Here is a 12,470-nt window from a genome sequence, read left to right as displayed (position 1 = left end):
TGATATAATGAAATATTAGCATGTCACGATGCATATGTTGTTTTTACTGCCGATATCATGGAGAAAATATTAAGACGGACCCATTATCGGATGCTTGTCGGACACCCAGCCGGGGCGGCGCGTGCGTCAGCTGCCGGCCGGCTCTGAGGAGGGAACGTCATTTCCTGTGGGCGGCAGGGAGCGGCACCCTGGTCCCCCGCGGACCGTGTCGGTTTCTCCCGAGCAGAGGCGCATGTATAATACTGACCTACTCTTTCCAGAAGCAATTAGCGGCGTAAACGCTGAGCGGCTTATTCCCCTGGAATGGAAATGTGGGCCGGAATTGCCATGCGAAAAACCAAACACAGAGCCGGATCCAATGTCCGAGCGACAAGACGTGCATAGGTGACAAAACAATAGTAGGATACTGGGAAACTTAACGTGACAGGTTTGTTAGAAACTGGGAAGGTAATCCCAAAATAATGAAAGGTAGATGCAACTACGCGACATCAGGAGTCTCATCTCGCGCATGGAGGCATCGCTAGAGTCACTTAACGCATGGTTCTGCGCACACGCCCTGAAAGTCAACGCTTCTAAAACTCAACTGATGGTATTCGGTAGCCGACAAAACCTACGTAACCTGCCTCGCTTCAAAATCTCTTTCCGTGACGCTGAGCTCCTGCCGTGCGCGCAGGTGGGAAACCTGGGTGTTGTATTCGACGGCGCACTCACCTGGGAAGCACACGTGGCCGAGCTGAGCCGTCGCTGCATGGGCGTACTGATCGGCCTCTCCCACGCACGACACTGCCTCCCAGACGGAATCCTCAAAACGATCGTGACTGCACTCGTCATCTCGCGCGTCCAGTACTGCCTCACTGTATATGGAAATGGCTCCCAGAAAAACTTCGACCGACTTCAAAAAATTCTAAACTTTGCGGCACGGGTCATATTCGGCCGCCGGAAATTCGATCACGTCTCTGGCCTCCGCGATTCACTCGGATGGATGCCTCCGAAAGCTATGGCCGATGTTAAAACCATGGTAACTGCGCAGAAAATAATAAGCAACGGCGAGCCCGAAGCACTAGCTGCCATCTTCACGAATAACAGTGACGCGCGAGAGAGGTCCACCCGGCAGGACCACCTTTTCCACCTTCCACGCTCGCGGCTCGAGACTGGCAAGCGACGATTCGGCTACCGGGCCGCGGCGCTACTAAACAGTCTGCCTCCCGGTGTCATCGAACAGCGCCCCGCCCCATTCGCCCGTGCGGCCAAGGCTGCAGTCTGTCCGGCGATGGCGACCGCCCGACGATGACCCGTGTCAGGGGAAGGAGGTGCGACATCCGTGTGCGGTGTGCTGTCTTGAATCGTCCGTTTGTATATAGAGAGAGCGAATGTCCAGCGATTGAATCTGTATGCCTGTGTTTCTTGTCCCCGCATGTTTTTGTTTGTGCCCGACTCAGACTCTGGACTGTAATCGCCACGCCCCGCGTGGATTGTCCATGAAGGTAATACAATACAATACAATACGCTGTACGCATTGCACTGCAGGGAGGTAAATCGGGAATCACCATGAATAGAAAACCATGTCACAGATAAGTTGGTATGTGTAATAACAGTAAACCGTGAAACTAACGCCGACTGCTACCAAGATGATCTCAGCTTTGTTCCTTGACGGTTAAGGGTTCCACTGAAATCTGCATGCTTTCTAGAAAGAATACGAAATTAAGATTCTGAATTGTTACTGTATTTTAGGCCCGGCTCAATACAACAGGACTGTGATCATAATAATTGCAGGCGAAAGTTTACTTGATTATCCAGATAATATCCGTATTTCCAGGTGTTACAAAAACCATGAGCTCAGGCATGCGAGTTCCTAATTCGTAAATAGGTATCTAGGTACTTACAATCAGCCCTCAACATAAGAGAGAAAGCCAAACAGACTGAGATTTGAGGCCGGTGGATTGAGGAATGAAGATGATTACTCTTTGATGGCATTCTTTGCAAGCTTTCACGATGCATGTGCATGTGTACCATCAAGCTTGTGCGGTCATTAAAGGTCCATGCATGCACATTGAGTGCCACCGGCAGTTTCTCAATGATTGATGCCGGAATGTGCTGAATTATGCCTCTGGCTGTGGCAGAACGCGTCAACGCCGGATCGAGAACAGCTCGGAGCCACCGCAGCCGACATGAGCCAACCCCGTGGAGCCGCCTCCCACGGGAACCAGCGGGTAACCACCAGCTCGTTGGCGGTGCCTTTAGGGACGCTGGAGTAAGACTCTCGCGTGTGGAGGCACTTGACCGTGTGAGTTTGCACTGAGAGGGTGACAACACAGTTGCCATCGAATTATGAATATGAAGAGATTTGGCGGCTACGCTGTGAACATATTTGATCAAATAACTTTGAGTGTTCGCCAAATTCCTTTTCGACATTGACCGACTTTCCATCGCTTTCATAGCCAGCCAGACGTAACGGCGGAATCGCCGAACAGCCATGGCCGATTCCAGTTTACGAGTGAGCCCTCTCAGCTGGTTGGCTCGTTGACTTTCGGAAGCTCGGTTCTCACTCCCAGCCGTTTATAACTCTGTTCATGAGCCACCCGCGCCGCCATCGTGCATTGGCCGCGCCTCGTCCACGGGAGATGAGGGGCGTGTGCAGGGCTAAAAATCCCGGCCAGAGCTCAGCGCCGCGCGCGCCGCGACTGGTGTCAGGCCGCGGAGAAAGTGGCGGCGGCAGGCGGGGTCGTCGCCGCCGACCGAGCCCGATGGAGGTCATGGAGAGACGCCGAGACACGCGCCCGCCCGGCCCGCCGGACATGGCGGCTGATGGCCCGCCGGGTCCGCTGCCACACCCGGGGAGGTGTAGGGACTGACCGGCTGCGGCTACAGACAGCCGCCGGGAGTTTGCCGTCACCCTGGGCTGGTCGCCGCTCCGGTCACCTTTCGCCATTCGCCTGAGAAAACCCCGCCGGTCGCCGCCCCCGCCTGGGAGACCTTGCTGGTCAGAGGGGACCACGGCCCGATTCCCGAGAAGGCCGGTTAGTGCCCCCAGGGGTCGACCGGCCAGTCACCAAGTTTGGTGGATATGACGACATGCCACAGGTTCGGCATTTGCGGAGGTAGTTCACGGCCAGACCCATAAAACTAGGCGCGGCACCATGTTGGGCGGTGATTCAACTCCCACGCGAGCGTTGGCGCTCGTTTTCACAAGTCGTGATGAGGTGAGACCCAACCGAGGTTCTGCTATAGAGTTAGAATCAGCTGAGAACTCGAACCCAGCTTAGCGCTCATAGCCTGTTGGGGACATTTTTCAATTTCGCCGAAGCCGAGAAAGCCATTCAAATGCCGCATTTGAAACGTTGAAACCCCCAAGTCGATAATTCTCAGACACCTAAATCACAGAGAAGCCGAGAAGTCAGCTCGACTAGAAACCTCACAGCGCTTGTAACTGCGACTCGAGATTTGTGCGTCCCGACAATGTGGACGTTTTTATGCGTTCGGCCTCTTCTGGGACACGCAGTCTCCGGCGCATTCCAGCGTCGTCGACCTAATTTTACCGCTGTGAGCATCATCCTCGCCGTGGTGACCTCTCCCCCGGCTCGCTCTCTCCATCCATCATCTTCAGGCGGCGCTCGCCGCTCATGCACCCGCCTGTTGTTTGGCTCAGTCGCGGCTCCAATCAGGCTGTAGTGCTGTGGCTATGCTCGTAATTCGAGCCTCAGGGCTGTGATCAGGTCCGATAGGCACTTCTTTGCCCTCGGGCACGCAGATTGAAGGTTTTGACTGAATTCCAGTTGGTCAGAATGGTGCATAGTGAAGGTTCGGTTTCAGGAAATTCTGTCATGGAGTGGTTAATCGAAATGATCAGCTGCAGTTGAGCTAAATATGTCAAGTAGAAGCATAGGCAGAGCTCGTAAGGCCGTCAACCCAGCACTGAACAAATGACGCTGGCCCGTTGTCTATTTGGGGCGGCACTTGCGCTCCAAATTGATGGCTTCTCTGACACGACACGGCCCACTGGCCCACTCTCAGGGTCTCGGGGCAGTTTCCATGTCATAAGACGACGTTTCTGCCGAACGAGAGAAAACGGAAGCGCTCTGTTCTCCCGCGACAGCCCAGAGAGAGCAGGAAGTACACCTTTCACACCAATTACCCTGCGCGTGAGCCGTCTAGTTGTAGCTATATCGGAGACATGACAAAAGCACGCTCCGGATGTCAGACTAAGGCCGTGTCCATGAAGGAGCTGGATAAAAAGGGCTCCATAAAAGCACGATGTGGCCGTGATCCTGTCACCACGCCGAGTTCACGGATTTACCATTTGCGTAATTGACTGCTCCATAAAACTGGAATAAATATGACGGTTCTTAGCGTGAGCCAAGTGGATATGTAACTTACTTAGAGCCGCTGAGACCAAATAGGAAAGTCACGTCTGCCCGCGATGGGAGCGTCGCAGCGCACGTCTCTGCGCATGTTTGGTAACCGGTCGCGACCCGTCCGGTGTGACTTATCGCCGGTGAGGGGCTCGGACCACTCCACAAAACGTGTCCCACCGGCCCGGCGCCGGCTGGACACCTCCAGTCCGCTCACAATGGACGGAGAGCTCCGATTAGCTCACCACCCCGCTCACCACGGCGCGGCGGGCTGGCCCGCTAGTGCTGGCAGTGGCGGAAGGGGGAAGGCGACCCCATGAGGACAAGAGCGGGGATGGGCGATGGCGACGGAGGGGCGGTCTGGCCCAGAGGTTGGCCGGTTACGTGCTTCCCGCGTCCCGCGCCGGCCGCAGTGGATCACCGAGCCCCGCCCATTTGGCCGGCCCGGTCCTCTGCCAGTCCACTGCTCCATTGTGCGCTGGGCGCGGGACGGCCCAGACGCCGGCGGCGGCGCGAATCGAGCTCGCCGCTGACTCGGCACCGGCCGGCGGAATGCCCGCCGCTGGTCGTAGAGGCAATTACGGCGCACATTAGCCGGCCGCGCGGCTAACCTTGACGCATGGACGGGCGGGCGCGGCGCCGATCGCGGCCGCGGCGCCGGCGCTAACCTTCGCTGCCGGATACCGCGCCCGGTGAGAGCCGGCGATGGCTTCACGGCGCGCCGGGAACGCCGCGCCGCGCCGCCAACGCCGTACCGCGCCGGACGCCGCTAATAGGCGCGGCCGTTTGCGATCCTTCACGGCGCGGCCGAGGCTTCCTGTCGGCTGCGACAGCTGGCCTCGCGCAGCCGGGCGGAAAGCTGAGCGATACTCGGGAGAGACTTCCTGCTAGGATCGGCGACAGGTCGGAAAGTGGGGTCATCGAGGACTTCCTGCCGGCTCCGTGACGGTCTTATGGACCGGCTGAATCAGCCCGGCAGACGCGCCAGGAAGTGTCCGTTTCTCCTGGCGCTAACTGGCCGGACAGGTGTGGGTGTGCGCGCTGTGCGGTATGACGACAGCCGGACGGGTGGAGAGCGCCGCGGCTGACCACGCGAAAGTCGCCGTTTTGGAGAAACTGCTCACATCCTGTATTCGTGTCCGTCGACGTTGTTTGGTGACCACGTCACATGAGAGCGGCATGACCCGGGGTAGTGCGGAAAAATCCAGTCATCCATCACGGGGCGCCGTTGCGTTCGGGAGTCTCCCTTCTCTCCCGTAAAGGTCTCGCTGGCGGCGGTTTGGCAGAAGACTCACCACTGTCACCAGGCAGGCTTCTGTCCCAGCGCGATACCGATTCGGCAGCCACACCCAGACCATACACCTGAAGGCTGTCTCGCGCAAATAAAAAACAACATCGACAACAGAAGGCTCAGACCGGACAGCAAGGTCGCTGACGCGGTCTGTGCCCACCTGGTAGGAGCGGGCCGTGATATATTGTCCCCCAGCAGCCCCCGGACTCCGGGAGAGCCCCGGTATCCGGGCTGCTCGGACGGCCTGGGAGCGCGGAGCCCGGCGCGGCGCGCGGCGCTCGCCAAGGCCGCGCTCGGCCGCCGGCGCTGCCGTGCGATCGTATGCAGCCGGCCGCGGGAGGAGCTGCTCGCTCGACCGGCCCTGGCGCCACCTTTACCACCTATCAATCACGTCATCAGAGCACCGCGCACGCTCGCCGACCTCTCGGCTATGTAAATTGCAGCGCCTCTGCATCTCGGGCCCCTCGTGCATACTCGACCCGGGTGGGTAGGGAGTCTTGCACAGCAATCAACCGCTCGCCGGAATCGAACTCCGATCAGCCTCAATATCGCAGCCAGCTCTCGATTCCCAGGTGATTCTGCATACTTGCGTTACGCGCTGCTGGAGTTTAGAATCGCCATCTCCATGCTTCAGTTAAAACAAGGTCGCTCAGACGATTGGCGCAGGGTGAAAGTGGTCGAGCGTGTCATCGTATAGTGGACTGCGAGAAATCGAGCACGGGACCGACCAGGGGAAAAGCTGAAATCGTTACGCTTCGTTATCGCTTCGATAGTCTACCAAGAATACTCTGCGTGAGTCTAGAGATTCATTTCATGCATCGACTGTCTAAAAATGTGCATACAAAGTCTGTGACCTCGGCATGCACATGTGCATAAATATGGAGTTCTATCCGAATATGCGTCTGTTCTGCCAAAGTTAGCTCATACCCGCGATGGCGGCGCAAGGCATGTATCACAGCTAGCCGACCAGAGCGGCCGCTTCGTGCGCGCTCCATCCCTGAACGCTGTCCCGAGGCGACGATAAATGCTAATCGCCAGTGCACGCGAGGCGGCTGGAGTCTCCTCTCCGCTCCGGGCATCCCGGCCGGGGCGCCGCGAGCTCCCCTCCCCTGCTGCGCCGGTGCAGACTCCTCTGCAGCCAGTGCGGCGCCCGGCCGGCCGGCTGCCCGCGCTCAGCGACGGGATGTGCGTTATGTAACCTGGCTAAATAACATTTAGGCGAGGTTCATCCGTCACATTTTTGGTATCTGGAATTCGCACAAAAGCTCATGTAGCTGTTCGGCAGGATTGAGCTCAACGAGTAATGTCTCGTATATCTATATCTTTATTTGCTTAGTGATCCAGATTGTGTTAAGATCGGTTGTGCAAATCGCCATTTCCTTTTTTAACCTAGAATTGATAAAGAAGCAGCAAAGAAAGCTGGCACGGGGAAAATCAACATTCAGCTTTTCGGATAGTTTTGCATTCACAGTGCTTTCACAGATGGCACGATGTCTATAAATAGGTAAAAATTCCTATACATATATAAATTTTTAATTTAAAGACATGATTTACAAGTCTGAGAGGCAACCTGGCATTGACGACTTCATCATTATCAAAGTCATGCTTATAATATAAAATTATTCATATAATCCGCATTGCGCCATTGGCTTCATACGTCATACAAAAACATCACCAGGGGCTTCTCACGTCTGGCCTGAGCCGCGACTGCGTCTTACACCACGGGGATCTAAGCCGGTCCGACTGGCACATATCCCGTCCGGCATCGATTTCTGAAGCAGCACGAGCGCCGCCCGCCAAACAGAGCCGCTCGCCGCGGTCCCAGCGAGCTCCGGTAACGGTGGGAGAGCCCACGGTCGGCACTGGGTCCCCCGGAGGGGCCTCGGGCCGGAGTGGTAAAACATTGGCTGCATGGAGCAGAGTACCGCCTGACACTGGTCTCCGCGCTCCTCGCGCGAGAGTCTCTGCAGAGGAGAGCTGTTCCGATCGTGGGCCGCGTGAGAGCGCGGACGAGGATCCCTACCTCTCTCCCCGTCGGTCTCAGAGGTCCGGTCAGCCGTCCCGTGAGAGGAGTCCCCAGCCTGGTGCAGGCGCCGAGCTCAGCCCACACAAACGATGGAATTTTATTATTGTGCACCAGGCCCTTATTGTGGTCAACAATGGGCGAAAGGGAAAGGCGTTTTGATGTATCGGATACAGGGATCGCAGACGGCGGCCTTCTGCGCGCAGAAAACGCTGACATGGCTCGGCGTAGCAAATGAAAGTGGAACGAGATCGGCCTGGTCATAGCCGCGGTGCAGCCGAGCAGATCAATGTCGTTTGTTATCTTCCCGATGATCGCGGATGGTGGTCGTTGTGAAAAGCGCAATACAAGGTTATAGGGTACATATCTAATTGAAAATGTGGCGCTCCCTTATTTTGCTTTACCCATACCCAGGTAGGGGGAATAATTCGTGATTAATTTTGCCGTGACTTTGTAAAATTTGTTGGTGAGCTAAAAAAAATGTATGAAGGTTAAGGCCGAAGGTGCTAGTATCCAAAGATGACCACCGTGCTAGTGCCTCGCAAATTTATGAGAAAAGTAATATCAGGCCTAGAACGAGGATTAAATAAAGAAATAATAGGCCAAATTATTTCAAAGTCTTCAAATCCACATTAATCCGTCACGTCTCGGCGTTCAGAGTAATGAATACCGCTGAATATCCATTGCAGATGGTCACGTTTCAACTCAGTCACGCACCAGATCCCACGAATTGGTCCGATATGCCATGACCTATCACCCCATGCAGCGGTTTTACGTTGTCGGTCTACCCAGCGAACCGTGTAACTTCTCCAACCAGAAGAGACATACAGACCAACAGGCTAGAAAATTGAGGGCCTCGAGACATTGTGCATAAGTAGCAATTATTAGTGACACGATTTATAACGAGTGGGACATTCTTATTACCGCAGTACACACTGCACTGGAACTGACGTAAAAATCAGGCTCATGCAGATCGTAAGTGACTTAAAAATCGAAGTCATGCAGACCAATAACCAAGTTTTTATATCAGCAATACGTTTAAATATATCCAAGTTATAGGTACACAAAATAAGTGCAGAACTTCTTATTATCCCCTCCACCGACCCCGTTCACCCCACTCCGGCGCCGGCTGCGGGGCCGGTACGCGGGACTGGGGACTGACCTGTGCAGCAGACTAGTCCGGCCGGCGGCTCACTCCGATCGCCACTGAGTGCGCGCTCGCGGTGCGGTCCCCACACCCGGCTGGCCCAGCTACCTGTGAGTGGCGGCCGCCGCCAGGTACCCGCGCACCCCGCGCCGCCGCGCCGCCGCCCGACAATTAGACGGAACTATTTTTGGCGACGGACAACGGCCCCGCCCGAGGCGCTGACCTCGCTAGATGCGTTTGCGTATGCCGACGCTGGCCATGGGGTCAATGAAACCATGGAGGGGAACGGAGGTGAAGGTAGGAGACGAGCGATTGGTAGGAGAGCGGAGACGGCCGTTCAAAAGTGCCGGGCCGGAATGCACGTGCTTCGCGCCATCTGGGTCGTAAGGTGGGGCCGCCCGACAGAGGTGTTTATTATTTGGGGCTGTTTGGTTGCTGTCAATTGGCCCCGTGTTGGTGGTCGCGCAAAATACTGAGTGGCGGGGGACGTAGAAAGGACCCCTCCAACTCGATTCGTGAGCCACGGAGCGACAAGCAGTATGTAATGACCGATGACGTTGGAGTTTGTCTTTGAAAATTGAAAGGGCTGCCAAAATAATTCAAAATGATTTCATTCGTTTCATGAACAGACCACAGGCTTGATCAAAAGTTATCGATGGTCATATTTCCCGATTTATTGTTTCCAGAAGTCGACTCATACTCGTAGTCGTCATTCATCATTAATAGGTAAAGCGGAGAGCTAAGGCATAGTAAAACTACTATTTTTATAACATTGATTAGTCGTTTACAGACACGGTGGGTTGTACCTATAACTATGTTTCCTGATTTTATTCCAACTTTCAAGTCAACGGATGCTGAAAAATAGGTACTAGTGACCTTTTCTGACGTCACATGAGAGGCACAATGTGGACCACCTGTGTGACGGCTCAATAATACATTTATTCAATAGTATATTCAATAGTATATTCAATAGTATATTCAATAGTGCCTAAACATGACATGCTTGCGAAGCGAATGGAAAAACGCACATTTGCCGTATTTCCCCGCTGGCGGCGTTAGAATGGCTAGGTTACTAATTTGACTCGCCTGGCAGGGGCGCGGGAACTACTTTCAGACTGGGGGGGGGGGGGGCACACCATAATAGAGATCAACCTAGGGTACCCCCAAATCTAGTTTTCTCGCCGGTGTTAGTCCATTTATTTTTCATCCCCAAGCTTTTTCAACAAAAAAGAAACATTTCCAAAAAAGTGTTGTACCTATTCCGTCTCAAAGTTGTAGGGCACCGCCCCCACGGCCCCAGTTGGGGGAGGGGGGGGCAAGCTGCCCCCACTGCCCCCCCCCCCCCCCGGTTCCCGCGCCTCTGCCTATGACATTTATAAATGTCATAGATTTAAGAAATATAATAGTTATATTAACAGTCCGACCTGCGAGTGTACACAAATTGTATTTCTATTATATTGTATTGTATTGCATTTTATTGCGTACGCGATATAATTTTTATCATTTAGGTTTGTGTTTGCAGTTTGCGATAACGGTGGAGCCACACCGCTCCAAGAACTCCTCTCGAGGAGTTATAAACTGCTTCGACTTGAGGAACGTGAGTGACGAGGACATAGCGGACGGGCTCTCGGAGTACGGCGTGACAGCCGCCCGCCGCATCCTCACGCGAAGAGGCACGGTCCCGACAAATAACATCATTCTGACATTTGACACCACCGACATGCCGAACGAGGTCCGTGTGGGTTACATCAAGGTCCGCGTGCGCCCATACGTCCCGGCACCCATGCGCTGCTATCGGTGCCAGAGGTTCGGCCACACGAAGGACAACTGCCGGGGTAGACCCACATGCTCCAAGTGCGCTTCTCAGGACCACACTGACGATACGTGCGACTCGGAGACCCCTCGATGCGTCAACTGCGGAGAGGGGCAGAAACCGCACTCCGCGTATGACAGGTCCTGCACTACATACGTCAAGGAGAAGGAGATTAACACCATCAAGGCTACCAGGAATCTGTCATTCAAAGAGGCCCGGGAGGTATATAACCAAAATCACCCGAAGACCTCGTATGCCCAGAAGGTGAAAGTGACAAACGCTACCGATGCCTCCCAGATGAGCGTGGCACAGCTCGTGCAGCTTCTCAAAAGATTTGGCCTCACTGTCGTAGCCACTGGTGACTCCGCGGACTCTTCGGCGCCTGGTGCGCCGCCGAGTGACACAGAGCAGACTGCTCAAGAGTCAGTGTGGGGTCCACCCAGTCCCGCTCCAGCTGCGAGCGGTGAAGGAAACGATTGGACCGTCGTCCAGCGCCGACAGGGTGGTCGGCGCCCCCCGGCGCAGGGTAAGGCGCCATCCACCCCGCCCCGCCCCCGACCGCCCACGGCGGTGCAGGAGGCTCTGCGGCGGGGAGAGGAGGAGAGGAGGGCACGAGAGGCGAGGAGGGCTCGCCTCGTTCAAAAGGCCATCGAGGCTAAGGAGGCCTCTGTTGCCGCCTCCGCCTCCGGGAGTGCCAATGCGGCTGTCGCCGCTGACACCCCGGAGACCCCTCAGGCGGGGACTCGGCCCATCATGGGTCCCCCGCCCCCTCCCTCGCTCTCGCAGCAGCGGCGGCCTCCGCCGTCGCTGCCAGACACACCTGTGTCAAGGACACAGGCCGCCGCCCCGACATCCCCGTCGGGGCAGCCTCAGCCCCCTGCGGCTCCGGGGCGCCTTGCCAAACGGCAGACGCCCCCGAGCTGGTCGCCCTCGGAGGGTGACGCTCCTCGGGCGAAAAAGCCCCAGCAGGGCTTGAGTCACGCCCGATCTGCCTCCGCAGAAGGCAGACTCCACCGAGAGGGCTCGGGGCACCCCCGTATCCGCTACGGGGGGAGCGCCTCTTCGGAAAAAGAGGACTTAGTCTAGTCATTTACTCTAGTCATTTCCTCTTTTATCCTTTTATCTTTTTCGCGCTATTGCGCTTTTTTACCAGGTGCGTTTCTCTCGGCGTTTTTTACCTTTTTTTGTGGCCAGTCAGGTATCTGCGTGCGCCTTTGCCTCATGTTATACGCGCCCTTTTTGCGCCTTTTTAACCACGCCTTTTATTCTACAGTGGAACTGTAGAGGCCTCCGGGCCAACTACCAGGACCTACAGTCTCTTATCCGTTGGCGCACACCCCTTGTTTTAGGTCTCCAGGAGACCAAGCTAGCGCCAAATGTCACCTTTGTCATCAAGGGCTACTCTGTTTTTAGAAGAGACCTAGATACCCCGACCATTGCCCATGGAGGTGTGCTTCTGGCGGTTCACCATAGCGTACCTGCGCGCCAGGTGCCGCTGCAGACTCCCCTGCAGGCGGTGGCCGCCAGAGTTGATTTCAACCACCGGGAACTGACCGTGTGCTCTTTATACCTACCACCAGGTAGAGCGCTCCCGGTGGTTGAGCTACATCGACTTGTCGATGAACTTCCACCTCCGGTCCTGCTAGTCGGCGATTTTAACGCCCATAGCCTGGCGTGGGGTTGCGACACGACTGGCACTCGTGGTCGCCTTTTAGAATCTTTTATCCGCGATGAGGCGCTCTGTATTTTAAATACAGGACAGCGCACCCATTTTACAACACCCTCCGGTCAAACATCGGCTCTGGACCTGAGCTTAGCCAGCCCGCAGCTAGCTCAGCTTTTTAACT

General features: G+C 55.7%; 1 protein-coding gene across 2 annotated transcripts in view; it reads right to left on the bottom strand.

Annotated features, from left to right (window-relative positions):
- LOC122370226 (cell surface glycoprotein 1-like) overlaps positions 1-8,947 on the bottom strand; it is a 47,559-nt gene extending 38,612 nt beyond the window's left edge. Inside the window, exon 1 of one of the 2 annotated variants that reach the window (XM_043345646.1) lies at positions 8,826-8,947. The gene's annotated coding sequence lies outside the window, so the exon portion shown is untranslated. The remainder of the gene's footprint in view (positions 1-8,825) is intronic. The other variant, XM_043345647.1, reaches the window with a different exon arrangement.
- Positions 8,948-12,470: the final 3,523 nt, after the last annotated feature.

The sequence above is a fragment of the Amphibalanus amphitrite genome, unplaced genomic scaffold (genome assembly GCF_019059575.1).
Source record: "Amphibalanus amphitrite isolate SeventyFive unplaced genomic scaffold, NRLGWU_Aamphi_draft 001111F_arrow, whole genome shotgun sequence".
Classification (NCBI taxonomy): Eukaryota; Metazoa; Arthropoda; class Thecostraca; order Balanomorpha; family Balanidae; genus Amphibalanus; species Amphibalanus amphitrite.
Note: the sequence above shows the minus strand (reverse complement) of the source record. Positions and strands in the feature narration are given on the sequence as shown.